The following is a 14,542-nucleotide window of genomic DNA, read 5'->3' as shown; positions in this document are numbered from 1 at the left end:
TGATATGGATAAATAAAACGTGATTTCTTCATACAAGGGAATGTCATCTGACAATGAAAATATATGAAGTACTGATACACGCTACAACATGGATGAATCTTTAATACATGGAAAGAAGCCAGTTTCATGTGATTCAATTTATATGAAATGTCCAGAATAGGCAAATCCCTAGAGTCAGAAAGTAGATTGGTAGTTACCAGAATCTGGAAAGGGGTTGGAGGAAAATGGGAAGTGATTACTAATGGGAGCAAGATTTGTTTTTGGTTTAATGAGAATGTTCTAACACCTGATTGTGATGATGGATGCACAACCCTGAATATACTAAAATTATTGAACTGTATTAAGTGGGGGGGACATTTTATGTACATGATTTATATCTCAATAAGGCTTCCTTTTTAAGGAAGAAGAAACTAAAAAAGAAAGAATGCACCCTTAAAAAAAAAAAAAACTGAGCTAAGAAGTAGAACAAACCTGAAGAATTATTATGTTAGAGGGTATTGTTGTGCCCCTGGAATGTAAGAGACCGTCCTGATGAACCGTCAATATATTTAATTTTAGAAAAAAAATAAAAAAAAAATAAAAAATAAAAAAAATAAAAACCTCCAGAAATGAACGCATCCCTGTTGGCACCCTGATTTTAGTCCTTTTTGGACCTAATGGCCTCTAGAACTCTGAGATAATGATTTTGCACTGTTTTCAGCCACTATGTTTTTATGGTTTTAATTTTTTTACAACAGCAATAGGAAACTAATATGCCGGTTTACTGATGGGATGAAATTTTAATCTTTAAAACCAAGGGGACTGAACTCGATGGCACCAACAATTTTTCCGGTTCTAATTTCCTCTCATTAGAAAACTCTTCATTTCTGTAAACTGTCAAGGAGGCATAACAGGGAAAGGACTGGAAGTTGGAGTCAGGCCGAGCCAGGGTGACTTGTGTTCCTTAGCTCATTCCGAGCCTGTTTGCTCACTGGGAACACCATCATCCCCTTCCCATGGGCATGGTGTAGAGGTCATCAACCATGGCTCAGGCCTTTTTACCTGTTTCTCTTGCTGCTTCCTGTCAGTCTTCCTTTCTGTAATAAAGGTAGAGGGATCATGGTACACACATATGGGACAGAAAAGACACTGGCTTAAGCTTAGCTGAAGGAACCTCTGTGGGTTTGGTTGTTGGCTTTGTGGGCTTCACACTATCTCTATCATGTCTACTTCTTGTTGTCCTTTCTGTGTCAGAACAGGGTGGTCAAGGAACATCCCTCTGGGCCAGACTGTAAGACTCTGACTTCCTCCAACTGTAGTTTCTACTTCAAAAAGTGCTCCATATACAGGCAGGGGTGATGGCTGGGATCCTTGGGGAGACACTGATTCAGGAGAGAGTCCAAGGCTCTCACCTTGGAACCGTAGGCAAATATACTCAATGGGGTTGTATCTATTGCAAGGCTCCTGGTTGGGATCTGAACAGAAGAATATAAGGAGAGGAGGTAATTCACACTGAACAAGGAGGGAGTTTGGAAGGTTACAAACCTTCAGGGTAACCTCAGTCAGAGGCAAATGACCAATCGACCACAGGGTTCAATTTGATGAACTACAGGGAAAGACTCCCAGGGCACCTGGGTGGCTCGGTGGATGAACATCTGACTTTGGCTCAGGTCGCAATCCTGGGGTCCTGGGATCGAGTCCCACATCGGGCTCCCTGCATGGAGCCTGCTTCTCCTTCTGCCTGTATCTCTGCCTCTCTCTGTGTCTCTCATGAATAAATAAAATCTTAAAAAAAAAAAAGACTCCCATTCCAAGTGATTCCTAACTCTCTGTGCTCACACTATTTTTTATTTATTTTAAATTTTTATTTATTTATTAAAGATTTTTTCTTTATTTATTCATGAGAGACACACACACACAGAGAGGCAGAGACATAGCCCGATGTGGGACTATATCCTGGGACCCTGGGATCTTGCCCTGGGCCGAAGGCAGGCACCAAACCATTGAGCCACCCAGGCATCCTTCACTCTATTTTCTTTAAAGTACTTTTTATAAAAGTTAAAATTTTTAAAGTTCATTTTCCTTTTTTTTAAAGGTTTTGTTTTTTTATTCATGAGAGACACAGAGAGAGAGGCAGAGACACAGGCAGAGGGAGAAGCAGGCTCCCTGCAGGGAGTCCAAAATGGAAATCGATCCCCAGACTGGGGGATCACACCCTGAGTCGAAGGCAGGCACTAAACCGCTGAGCCACTTAGGCATCCCTAAAGTTCATTTTCCATCCAAAACTAATTTATATTTTTTGTAGGTACTTTACACTATCTAAAGTTGTTCTGTACTTTTATTTAACAGACAATAAAGGCTGATATTTTATATTAGAGATCAAATTTAACATGAGAATACTGCACATACTTCCGAAAAGGTGGCCCAGCTAGCTCAACCCATTAAATAGTTGGGATGTTATCCTTGCTGAGAGCTAGAAACTTGGGAGGGCAGATGCATGCAGATTCTCCAAAAAATGAGGAAGTTTGACATACAGGATGAAGGAAAAGGGGGTTGCAGAGCTGGGGGGACAGAAAGAAGACCCCTCTGGGGGCCAGGGGCTCTCTCAGCCAGCTTTTCCATTAAGGAGCCAAGTCCACCTCTCTCTGACTGTGGCAGAAATTATACCACTTACATTCCCCAGGCCTCAAGAGACTTGCCACTTCATCTCTTGCCATTCTTGGGAAGCCTGCAGCCATCACTGTGGGAATCAGTCAGGGTTAACCTGCTGACTGACACGAGTGTGTGGCTCAGTTCCTCTGACCCCTAGCCAATCACCAGCCAACCACGTCATGCAACTGAAGCCTTCTATTGTCTGCTCACCGTAAACATGAAGTGAGCCCAACCCACAGCCACAGAAGTGCCCAGCCGCACTCAGCCCAAAATGCCAGCCCATGTGAGCTATAAATGATGGAGGACTTTATTTTAAAGATTTTGTTTATTTATTCATGAGAGACACACAGAGAGAGGCAGAGGGAGAAGGCAGAGGGAGAAGCAGGCTCCCCATGGGAAGCATGATGTGAGACTTGATCCCAAGACCCCTGAACCAAAGGTAGGAGCTTAACCAACTGAGCCACCCAGGTGTCCCTAAATGATGGAGTTTTAAGCCACCAATTTGGAGGCTTAGTTTTTTAATACGGCAAAAGCTAATTGATTAACTTGCGACTGCAGAAGGAAACCTGGAATTTTTGGGGTTTTACTTACAAGGACATTGTCAAGGACACTCAATGGTTAACTGAAGTTCTCCCAGGGGCCTCGTTTAGAGCTGGGAGAGGAAAGCTGTGCTGGCTGAGTGTCTGGCCCAGGGTGGAGGGAAGCTGTTTGAAATTCCAATTCATTCTCTCCTACTGGTGGACAACAATGACCCTGTGCTCTTAGCAAACTGTGCTTTTTTTCATTAGAGTAGTCACTGAAACGGTAGAAAAATCAACACGGCCTCAAGTGATGGCTTTGCTCATTGTTCACTGCTGAAAGAGGTTTCGCCTTAGAATATACAGGCTGAATATCCCAATCTGAATTCTCTGATTAGAAGAGAATGTCTCCCCACCAACAGCCCCACCCCACCCAGCACTGTGCCAGCAACGTTGGGCACCGCCCTGGAGACAGTGAGTGTTATTGGCTGGCGAGCCTGGAAAGAGATTTTTCTGAAGCAGAGACCCTGGCTCTCCATTTCTAGATGCAGGTTCTTGTGTCATTGCTTCTTTTTTGGAAATAGAGCTCCCATTGACATCAAAAAGAATCTTTCTCAAAGTGTGGAGAAACCGCAGGGCGGGCAGCGGGGTTCTCCCAGCGGCAGAGAATCAGCTCCTGATGCATTGACTGGAGATCAAATTGGGTTAAATGCCCCCTTCCAAGCAAGCCTGGAAAATTCTCCAACACGAGGTCTTTCATGCGTTAGACCTCGAATGAAGGGCAAGCCTCAAAGCCTGGCCTAGTTCTAAAATTAGATCAGTAATTTTATCCGAGAATGCAAGCGCACAGTGAATACTTCTGGTTTTCCTTCTCGTCTCATGCCCGAGTGGGGAGGATTAGGGCTACATTTGTGCCTTGACAATTTTGAGAAGGTGTCATGTGGATATTTCTCAGTGAAAAGAGCAAAAGTAATAGGAGACCAGCTTAAAATGTCAAGTCACATTATTGGCAGACACCTAAGGTGATCTTTGCTGCTTTTTCCCTGCTCTTAATTCAAGCAACATTACATGTGCTATGACAACAGAGAGCAGTTTGGAACAGACTGCTTGATCTCCGCGAGCTGGCTGCCGCAAGGACAATCTGAATGGTCCTTCATGCATTTTATCATCCTTAAAGGGGTGCTTATTCTCTGGGGGTCGCTTTATATGCTCTAAGAGCCATAGCAACAGAGAAGGAGTGAAAGGCTCTTGGTGTGCTTAGAGTTGATTTTAAATATTTTAAAAGTTAAATGAATATATGCATATGTATGCGCGCGCACACACACACACACACACACACACACACAAACACACACACCCCAAAACTCCACATTCTAAAATATCAGCTGCCTTTCTTTGGGGATTGAATTATTTCAGCCCATCCTATCAAATGTGGAAAAGAAGGTCTAACTGGGGGGCGCCTGGGTGGCCCAGTCAGTTGAGTGTCTGACTCTTGGTTTTGGCTCAGGTCATGATCTCAAGGTCGTGAGATCGAGCCCCGAGTTGGGCTCCACACTCAGCGTGGAGTCTGCTTGAGATTCTTGCTCCCTCTCCCTTTGCCCCTCCCCCTCTACTCTCTCTCAGATAAATAAATAAATCTTTTTTTAAAAGGTCTAATTGGCAATCATCTATCTATCTATCTATCTATCTATATTAATTTAATAAAAAAGAGCAAAGTAATTAGTGGTTAGGTTATAAACACAGTGTGTTAAGGTCTCAGGGAGAACAAGCAGGACTCGCTCACCCAGCTCTGGAATTCAAAGGCCCCCCTGAAGGGGCACGGGACTGGCCAAGCCAGCAGACTGAATGGCCACATTGGGAGAGGCCAGCAACTCTGTAGTGATTTTTCAGTAGAGTCGCTGCAGAATGCAGATGTTTCGATGAAGATTTTCAGAACAATCCACGTGCTCTTGAGGCGAATCTTGGACTTACCTGTCTCCCTTATAACCTGAAAAGCAAGGCACGGGGGTTTGATTGAATTGCCTAGTAATTCTGTCATGAACTGCACTGCTTTTTTCTCCCTTGAACACATTACTGATGGTAACAAGGGAGTTATTTTCAATCAAAGCATGCTCCAACGAAAAAGATTTCTCCTAACATTGTGATCCCTTCCTCTGAAATCCATTTCAGATTGGCGGATAAAATGTGATTATATTTACACTTCCCTGACACAATTCAGGCAGCAAAATAACAGCCTGCCGGAGACATTTTTCTCCTTCATATTTAGATCTGTCAGTGCTGTAGTGGTGGGGGAACGGGGAGGGGTGCCAGAGGCAGCTGGGGTTGGCGATATGGTTTCGTTGGCTCACAAATAGAGACGTCCTGGGCACTGCGTGTCTATCTCTTTCTCCCTCGTCTCAGAGTTCCTTGAACACCATCCTGAATAGCGTTCAGAGTGATGATACAGCGTGCTAATCAATAGTGCTCTATGCAAATCAAATTTCTCATTTTTGCCTTGACACAGCCCATAAATTATTTCAACATAATACGTTAATTGGTTCACACTCATTAGGGGACGTACGATGTATGACTCACCAGTTTCCATGTAAGTCAGTTGCAATTTGTATTAAAAAAATCTAGGCTTCCAGATTGCGAGGTTAGAGTGGAGGATGGGACAGTGTAGAACAGGAGAGTCTTGAGGTGAGGGGAATCTTAATTCCTGTTCTCGACCTGCAGGGATTTACCGTATATAGTATTAGCCAACTCATTCAACTTCTTTGAGCCCAAGTGTCCTCATCTGTACAATGAGTGGGTTGATTTAGGGGGTAATCAGGATTTTATGTATGTGAACCCCCTGCCTATAGTCCCCAGAGTGGCAATGTCAAGCTTGTGTCCCAGTCTCCACACTCGGGCAAAAATGGACATTCCATTTCAACAAGATTATAAAGATCATCAGGGATCTCACAGACATCACTCACCCTGGACCCTTCCTGAGGAACCATGTTTCTAACTAAATGCAACACTGTCCCTCTTGAATCCAGAGAGGAAGGTGACCCTCCTCTTTCTCAGGTCTTCTCTGAGCTCTGGATCTGTGGTGGATATTGTGATCTAGGAATAAAGGCCTTCTTGGCTCCACAGCTGGGAGCGCTGCCAGCAGATAGCAGCAATTGGCTACCTTTGGGGATTCCCTTAGCAGCAGAGAGCAGAGCCCATAGCCCCTTCCTGGAACAGGCTGCATCCAGTGACAGATGGATATGGAGGAGTGAAAGCTGGGGCTTCTCACCTCAACCTGGGACAGCTCAGAAGGGTCATTCCATCTTGAGAAATCCCCAGAAGGTTGACCGAGACTTCCGCAGACACTACATCGAAGTTCAATGTCTTCCTCTGCCCAGTGTTGCTTCTCTCCCTCCCTTCCCAGAGCACTCACTAATAAACTTATTACCTGCTGAGCTCCATCTCAGGGGCTGCATCCAAAGGAGGCCAATCTGTACCGTGATAAAATGTGTTTCCTCTAGGACCGAAAATTTAGATATCTTCCATCAGCCATACAATGTGGATCCCAGACCCAAGTTCAGTAGCCAACCTTCGAAAACTAGGAGATATTTCACCAACCTACAGATTTCTTTGGAAAATGTTGGAGGTCTCTGAATGTTGAGACAAACACAGCAATAAGCTGAGGCTGAGTAGCCTTGTACCCCTGAGATGGGACCTATCTCTTCTCCCCTATTTGCTATGCCCCCTGCAATGCCCTATTGCTCTCCAGTGTGAAGCTGACTGCAATGATATTTTTGGTGCCAAGTTAGTGACTCCTTTTCTCACCTTCTTCCAGATTGGTAATTTCTCTTTTTATCTGCTGATGCTTGGACACATGGAGTCCAAAGTATCTTGAAAGCACCTATAGTTTGTAGTTTGGTGGACTCTTGCTGTGTCCTCTAGTAAGTATATCTACTTTGGGGGCTAGCCTACAGAAGCCAGAATTTCAGGAATAGAAAATACAAAGTCTCCCAGGGGCTCAGTGGTTGTGATGATAATTAGGAGCAAATTGGCTTCTACCCCATTGTTCCTAGACCCATACAGTCTTCTTATGGAACACAGTTATCAAATAAAGGTCTCTGATTTAATTGTGAATGTATATTTTTAAGGATACCTTCTATGCTTTCCAAGTATTCCTTTCAAGATGGTTGTTCAGCTGTGCATTTAGAAGTCTATTAAGCATTCTTTGAGGCCATTTCTTTCAGGATGGCATAGAATATCATATGACCGTGATAGACAGTATGCCCTTGCTCAAATCTTTACTATCAAGTGGGCCCCTGGCCGAATGCTATGTTGTGTAGGATTCTATCTATGAACCAGGCATTTGTAAGTTCTGTGGAAAAAAACAAAACAAAACCGAATTGCTTGTCTAGACACATAGCCCTATAAGGTGGAACTCCTGGCCCTTCATGGATGGAGGGGGCCTAATGTAGCTAGGTTGCTAACAATGGTCTGCTGGTCTCATTGAGGAAGATTTCTTTATTGGCAGTGGTATGCTGGGGTCAGCTTGTACCAGCTACCGGAAGTTACTTGTGTACATCTTTTCCAACTCTGTGTGAAGGGACATCATATTGGTAGCTTGAAATTTGCCATGGTAGAGTATTTATATCACTGAAATTGGAAAACACCACAAATGAGAGCCACTTATTAAACACTTCCCAGCATATCACTGCTTATCACTAAACTGCTATACACACTGCAGAATTAATTCTAACCCTCACCCCAACTAGGCATTTTTGTTGGCTTAAATCTAAATCAGTGAAGGTTTCTATTTCTACTTATAATGGGCATCTTCTCTTAGAACTATCATCTCACTGAAAGCAACTATGAATTTTTGATGAAATCCAGAAGCAAGCACATTTGAAATGTCTTTTTGATGGCATCAGTGCACAACCAAGGCAACCATGTCTTGAGAAACCATATGAACAGTGCTTTCCCTTGCTTAGGGAATTTGCTGAGTCCCAGCCTGGAGCCTATATGGCCATCAGGAAACATCAGACTAGAGCTTTTAGCACTATCATGGGGATGGGATAGAAATGAGAGTTCAGGGCTCCAAAGGCTTCCAGGATTTGAGAAATCAAAATCCTGGACAAAAGAGCCTACAGAGACATTCTGTGCCGCTTTTTTACCTCATGGTATTTGCTGAATCCAGAGTTGAGCTGGACAAAAAGCCGATAAATAAAGCAGAAAATGGAAACTTACGGCGGAGGTGGGGGGAATCTATAAGCAGAGCTTTTAGTCTCTTGAGGTGCTAGGAATACAAAATTGAACTTCAGAGAGAGCCAGGAAGTTGGCTAAACCTTCATGGGTGAATTTATTTGAGACCCATAAAAGGCTATGCTCCAGGAGTCAGTATGGACCAAAAATAGACAAGCCCATATGGAACCTTAAATCTAGTCCTGAATCATCTTGGCCCCTGAGTAGATGGAGATTGTCCCTGAGAGTCAGGAAAATTTTAAATTCTCTCTGGAAGAATATAAAATTATCCATTAGCCTACAATTTTTTATGCAACATGTCTGGCATTCAATAAAAAAATCATCATGCATGCCAGGAGACAGGAGCAGGTGTCCAAAAGCCAAGAGAAAAAGCAAAACAGAAGAAAGAAACAGACCTATAGGTGATATACATTTTAAGGTGAGGACATTGACTATGATGAATATGTTTAAGAAAACAGATAAGGTGGAAAATTTCAACAGGGAATTAGAACATATAAAAATAACCAATTAGAAATTCTAGAACAAAAAAATAGTAATGGCTAAAATTAAAAATTGATGATTTAATGGTGGATTTGACACAGCAGAGGAAGGAACTCACAGATTGGAAAGTAATATATACAAAAAAATACAAAGTGGTCACAAAGAGAAATAATACTGACAAGTAGAGAAAAGAACACATAGGGCATGTAAGGCATGATCTGTAGGCTAACATGCTTAGAATTAGATTCCTGGGAGGAGGAAAAGCTAGAATGAGACAGAAGCACTATTTTCAGCACATTGGCTAAAAAATTCCCCAAATTGACAAAGGGCACTAAGCCACACATTCAAAAAGCTTAACTGCTCCTTACAAGCATAAATACAAAGAATGTCTTACTAGGCACATCATAATAAAACTCCTGAAAACCATATTGAGACTCTTGAAAAAAGTCATTGACAAAAATACAGATTGCCTTCAAAGGCACAATAATAGTTTTTTAAAAGCTTAAGAGCTGGGTTTTTTTTCTACAGAAATAATGTAAACCAGAAAACAATAAAATGTGCCTATCAAGGTGCCCCTTCCAAAATTATTTCTAACCTAGAATTATATATCCAGTGAGAATATCCTTCAATAGCAAAAGTGATATAAAAACATTTTCAGACAAGCAAATATTGACAACATGTGTGCCCAGTAAAAGTTCACTAAAGAAAATTCTAGAAAGAGTTTCTTAGGCAGATATTAAATGATCCATATAGACGCATAATTATGTAGCAAATTGGTAAAAAACAAAAACAAAAACAAAAACAAAAACAAAAACAAAAAAAACCAACCCTGGAAAGAGTATGTCAGAAGACTGAATATTTTGTATATCTCTTATATGTAGAATCTTCAAAAGCCAAATCCTGCAGAAACAGGGAATAGAATGGTGGTCACCAGAAGTTAGAGCAACTAGGGATATGTTATTAAAGGGAACAACACTGCACCTGGAAGATGAGTAAGTTCTGGAGATCTAATGCACAGCATAGTGATAATAGTCAACAATGCTGTACTACATAACTCACAACTGCTAAGAAGACACAGATCTTAAATGTGTTCACCACAAAGAGGAAGTAATAATTGCATGAGGTGTTGGAGATGCTGGCTAAAGCTGCAATGGTAATCATGTCACAACATATAAACATATGAAATCAATACTTTGTATACCTTAAACTTACATAGTGCTGTATGTCAATTCTATCTCACTTTCAAAAATACAATTGATACGAGCACAAGTTAAGATCAAATCCAGACCAATGGAATACCATACACATTAGTCACCTGATCTATGGTAAATATGCTACTGCAGAATTCCTTTTTATATATAAATGTTAATTTTTAATGTAATCTCTATGTCTAACGTGGGGCTCAAACTTATGGCCCCAAGACCAAGAGCTGCATGCGCTATCAACTGAGCCAGTCAGGTGCCCTGCCCAAATGACAAATGATGAAAAGTTGCTCAACACTACTGGTTGACGGGGAGAACTATGTTAGAACTATAAGATACCATGACAAACAAACAAATACAAAAGTAGCGTGGCTAAAGTTAAGAGGAAAAAGTTGGCCATGCTACACATTGGTAAGATTGTGGAGCGACTAGAATTTTCATAGTCTGCTGGTGAGAGCATGGTTTGGTACTAACCACTTTGGAAAACTTCCAATCACATATGGTGAAGAAGGTAGGGCAAAGGTGAAGGCAGAGGTGGCAGGAGGTTTAGTCGTGGCTCTTATTGTGTAGATGCCAAACTATTGGGACTAGGGAAACAGCCTCAAAGTCTTTCTCCCCTAGCTCAAACGTGGGGTTTGGTAAACTTCAGTAATTAATCTTACAAAGAAGCCTCCGATTTTCTGGGAATTACCGTTCTCCGTTTGAATCTTCTTATGCCAACTACAGACATATGACCTTCCAAGAGATCTTTTTAATATACTTTTCTTTCCACAAAAACATGAGATGGAATCTACTTGATACCAAAGCAGTGGCTAACTTAATTTTTATTTATTTATTGGTTTATTTTTAAATTTCTTTATTTCTAATGTATGTATGTATGTATGTATGTATGTATGTATTATTTTTTTAAGCAATGACTTACTTTAGCCAGTTCTGGCTGCTTCTCTAAGTACTGAGGTCCCGGGATGCCTGAGTAGCTCGACTGTTGAGTGTATGCCTTCAGCTCAGGTCATGATCCCAGGTCCTAGGATCGAGTCCCGCATCAGGTTCCCCACAGGGAGAACTACATAACTCACAATTGCTAAGAAGCAATTGGAATTAGACTAGCAGTTCCTAACCTGCCTGAACAAGGATACGTAAGATGATGGCCTCCCTACCTAAACCCATCATGATGTCTTTGGCTGTGGTTGCTGGTTTCTCCTTTTTGCCTGTGAGGATAGAGGTTCAACTCTGAATGTCAGCAGGATACCTAACAATCTTGTTAGCTCCACATTCCAGTGGCCCACACTGGACGGTGCTTCTGCAATAACCACCAGCTATTGTTGGTTGTTCCCTACATAGGCCCCAAAAGATGTTCCGTACCACAGGTAGGTACTTCTGAGCAGAAGATCGTGACAACCCCACTCAACTTCCTATAAATACATTCCTCGTGGACCCCCCCCTCCAAACTTGGCCATCCCACATTAAACTGAACTCACTATATCCCCAGATTTTGTGATTCGTGCTATCTGACTTAACAGGCTCACCACATTTGTGGCCTTCTCCTTCCAGGGTATTTCTGGTATGTGATATGATTCATGGAAAAACTAAAAAAATCTGTCAAACCAGTTGTTGGAATTCATGTGTACTTGTCTGACAGAAATTTAACATTTCAAAGGCTTTAGGGAAAATTGTGTCAGGACAAAGGATACTTAGAATAATAGATGTACAACATCTCTGTTCAGCGCAGCCTTCCTTGGTTATTAGATCTGTAAGTTGTTACTTAAAGATGCATTTTTCAGTTTGATTTTGTTTAAACATTGCCTCTGAAAATTACATTTCCAGAGGCCACAGGACAGTCCATACAACTTAAATAAATTGGGCATATTTGAATCGATAAATAAATGCATAAATAAATAGAGTGTCCACCCACTCCAGTCCCCTGTGCATGGAATATTCTTGGGGAAAGGTCTAAGAAAATCTTGAGAATTACCACAAGACAGCAGAAAAAATCCTTCTGGAGCAAGGTGAAGTGGGACACCCACCTACCCATGAGATGAGTCAAACACATCTCCAAGGTACGGGGCAGGGAATTTTGTGGTGGAGATTTTGAAATCCAATGGATAGATTAGTTATTTTTTTAAAGACTATTTTTAGAGCTATTTTAGGTTTACAGCAACATGGAGAGGAAGGCACAGAGATTTCCCATTTACTCCCAGCCTTCACCCATGCACAGCATCCCTCATTTGTCAACATCCACCTCTGAGTATTATCTTTGTGGTGATGGATGAGCCTACATGGATACATCACAGTCATCCAACGTCCCCAGTTTACTTTAACGTTCAATCCTGGCGTTGCACATTCTATGGGATTTGACAAAAGAATAAATGACATATAGGGACATGTGGGTGGTGCAGTCAGTTGATCAACTGATTCTTGATTTCAGCTCACTTTGCGATCTTGAGGTTGTGGGATGGAGCTCCTCATCCAGCTCTGTGCTCAGTGCAGAGTCTGCTTCAGATCTCTCTCCTCCTCCCTCCTACTCACTCTCTGTTGCAAATAAATAAATAACATCTTAAAGAAAAAAAATAAATGACACGCATCCACCATTTTGGTACCATACATAATAATTTCACTTCCCTAAAAATCCTCTGTGTTCTGCCTATTGATCTCCTCCTCCCCCCCTCCCACCTCCTGCATTCCATTGGTAATTTTACTGTTTATGTAGTTTTGCCTTGTCCAGAATGTGATATGGTCAGAGTCATATAGCATGTAGCCTTTTCAGCCTGGCTTCTTTCCCTTAGTAATATGCATTTAAGTTTCCTTCATGACTTTTCATGGCTCAACAGCTCATTTCTTTTTCTGGGGAATAATATTGCCTCTTGTGGATGTGCCACAGTTTATTTATCCATTCACCTGCTGAAGGACATCATGGCTGCTTCCAAGTTTTGACAATTATGGGTAAAGCTGCTATAAACATCTGTGTTCAGGCTTTTGTGTGGACAGTTTTCAGCTCCTTTGGGTAAATACCACAGAGTGTAATAGTTCAATCATGTAGTAGGACTATTTTTCGCTTGTAAGAAACTGCCAAACTGTCTTCCAAAGTGGCTGTTCCATTTTGCATCCCCACCAGCATTGAATGAGAGTTCCTGTTGTTCTCCACTCTCACCAGCATTTGGTGCTGTTATTGCTTTGGATTTGGGCTAATAGACGTGTAGGGCTTTCCCATTGTTGTTTTAATTTGTAGCTTCCTGACAGCATATGATGTGGAGCATATTTTCATATGCTTATTTGTCAGATGCATATCTGTCACCCTCTTTGGCCTATTATTTAATTGAGTTGTTTCTTTATTGTTGAATTTTAAGTGTTCTTTGTATATTTTGGGCACCAGGCTTTTTTTTTTTTTTTTTTTTTTGGCACCAGGCTTTTAGCAGATGTTATCTTTTGCAAATATTTTCTCCCAGCCTGTGCCTTGTTTTCTTGTTCTCTTAAGCATGTTATTTTCTTGAGTTGATGGGTACAAGTCAATGGGGTTTGTGCATGATTAATTTCATGAAAAATTATAAGTTAAAAAAAAAACCATCAAGTCTTTGAGCACTTGTTTACTAGAGAGACTGGAGACCATAGTGGTTAAGGTTAAGTTTATGTTTGTGCAGCTTGAGCTGGGAATGGGAGCCAGCGACTGCTCTGCGTCAGGCTGCTTGAACTCCAATCCCAGTTATACCACTTAATTGCGAGCAATCTGGGACAAACTACATAACCTTCTCTGCCATAGGTTCCTAACCTGTCAAATAGAAATAATTATATGGTAAGCATATTGAGAGGATACAAAGATGTGTTTGACTAGATGCAAAGCACTAAGAACACTGCTAGCACTTAGAAAGTGCTCAGTCAATGCTGGTCACTATTATTATACACCCATTCCCACTGGGGTATTTTTGAGGATGCAGGAGAAAAAGACATTCCTACTCAGGGCCATCATATTATTACATTGCAAAAGAAGATTAAAATGCAAGATAATAGAAGCAAAGAGTAAAAGTGAGCATAGGCCATTTTTGAAAACATTCCACGTCACCTAAAGTCAAGCAAAATGTCGGGAACATAGTGGTTTCTGAATACATGTTTCATTCTTCCATTTATTACTCAACATAAAGGCTTACCTTCGTGGTAGGTAAGGTAGAGACATCGAGAATGAAACCGTCTAAGATGATTTAATGAAAGAAAGTGGGATGGGCCCAAATCCCAAAGGATTCAGCCAGATTTGGATTAGTAAGGGAAGAGGAGAAAAGCATAGCAGATTGATGAATAGTAGAAAGGGAGGACTGTATTCACCAGACATGGGTAGCCTGGCAGCAGAGGAAATTAGACAGGAAGCGAAGGGCCATATTACTTGAATATGAATGACGTCAGCTGCCAATTTCCAAACCAGATTTTGCATGTAGGAATAACTGCTTATAAGAATCAATTACTAGGCTTCACCTCCCCTTAAATCTGCTTGCTGAG

This window comes from Canis lupus, chromosome 6, assembly GCF_003254725.2.
Source record: "Canis lupus dingo isolate Sandy chromosome 6, ASM325472v2, whole genome shotgun sequence".
NCBI lineage: Eukaryota > Metazoa > Chordata > Mammalia > Carnivora > Canidae > Canis > Canis lupus.
This window is presented reverse-complemented; position numbering follows the sequence as displayed.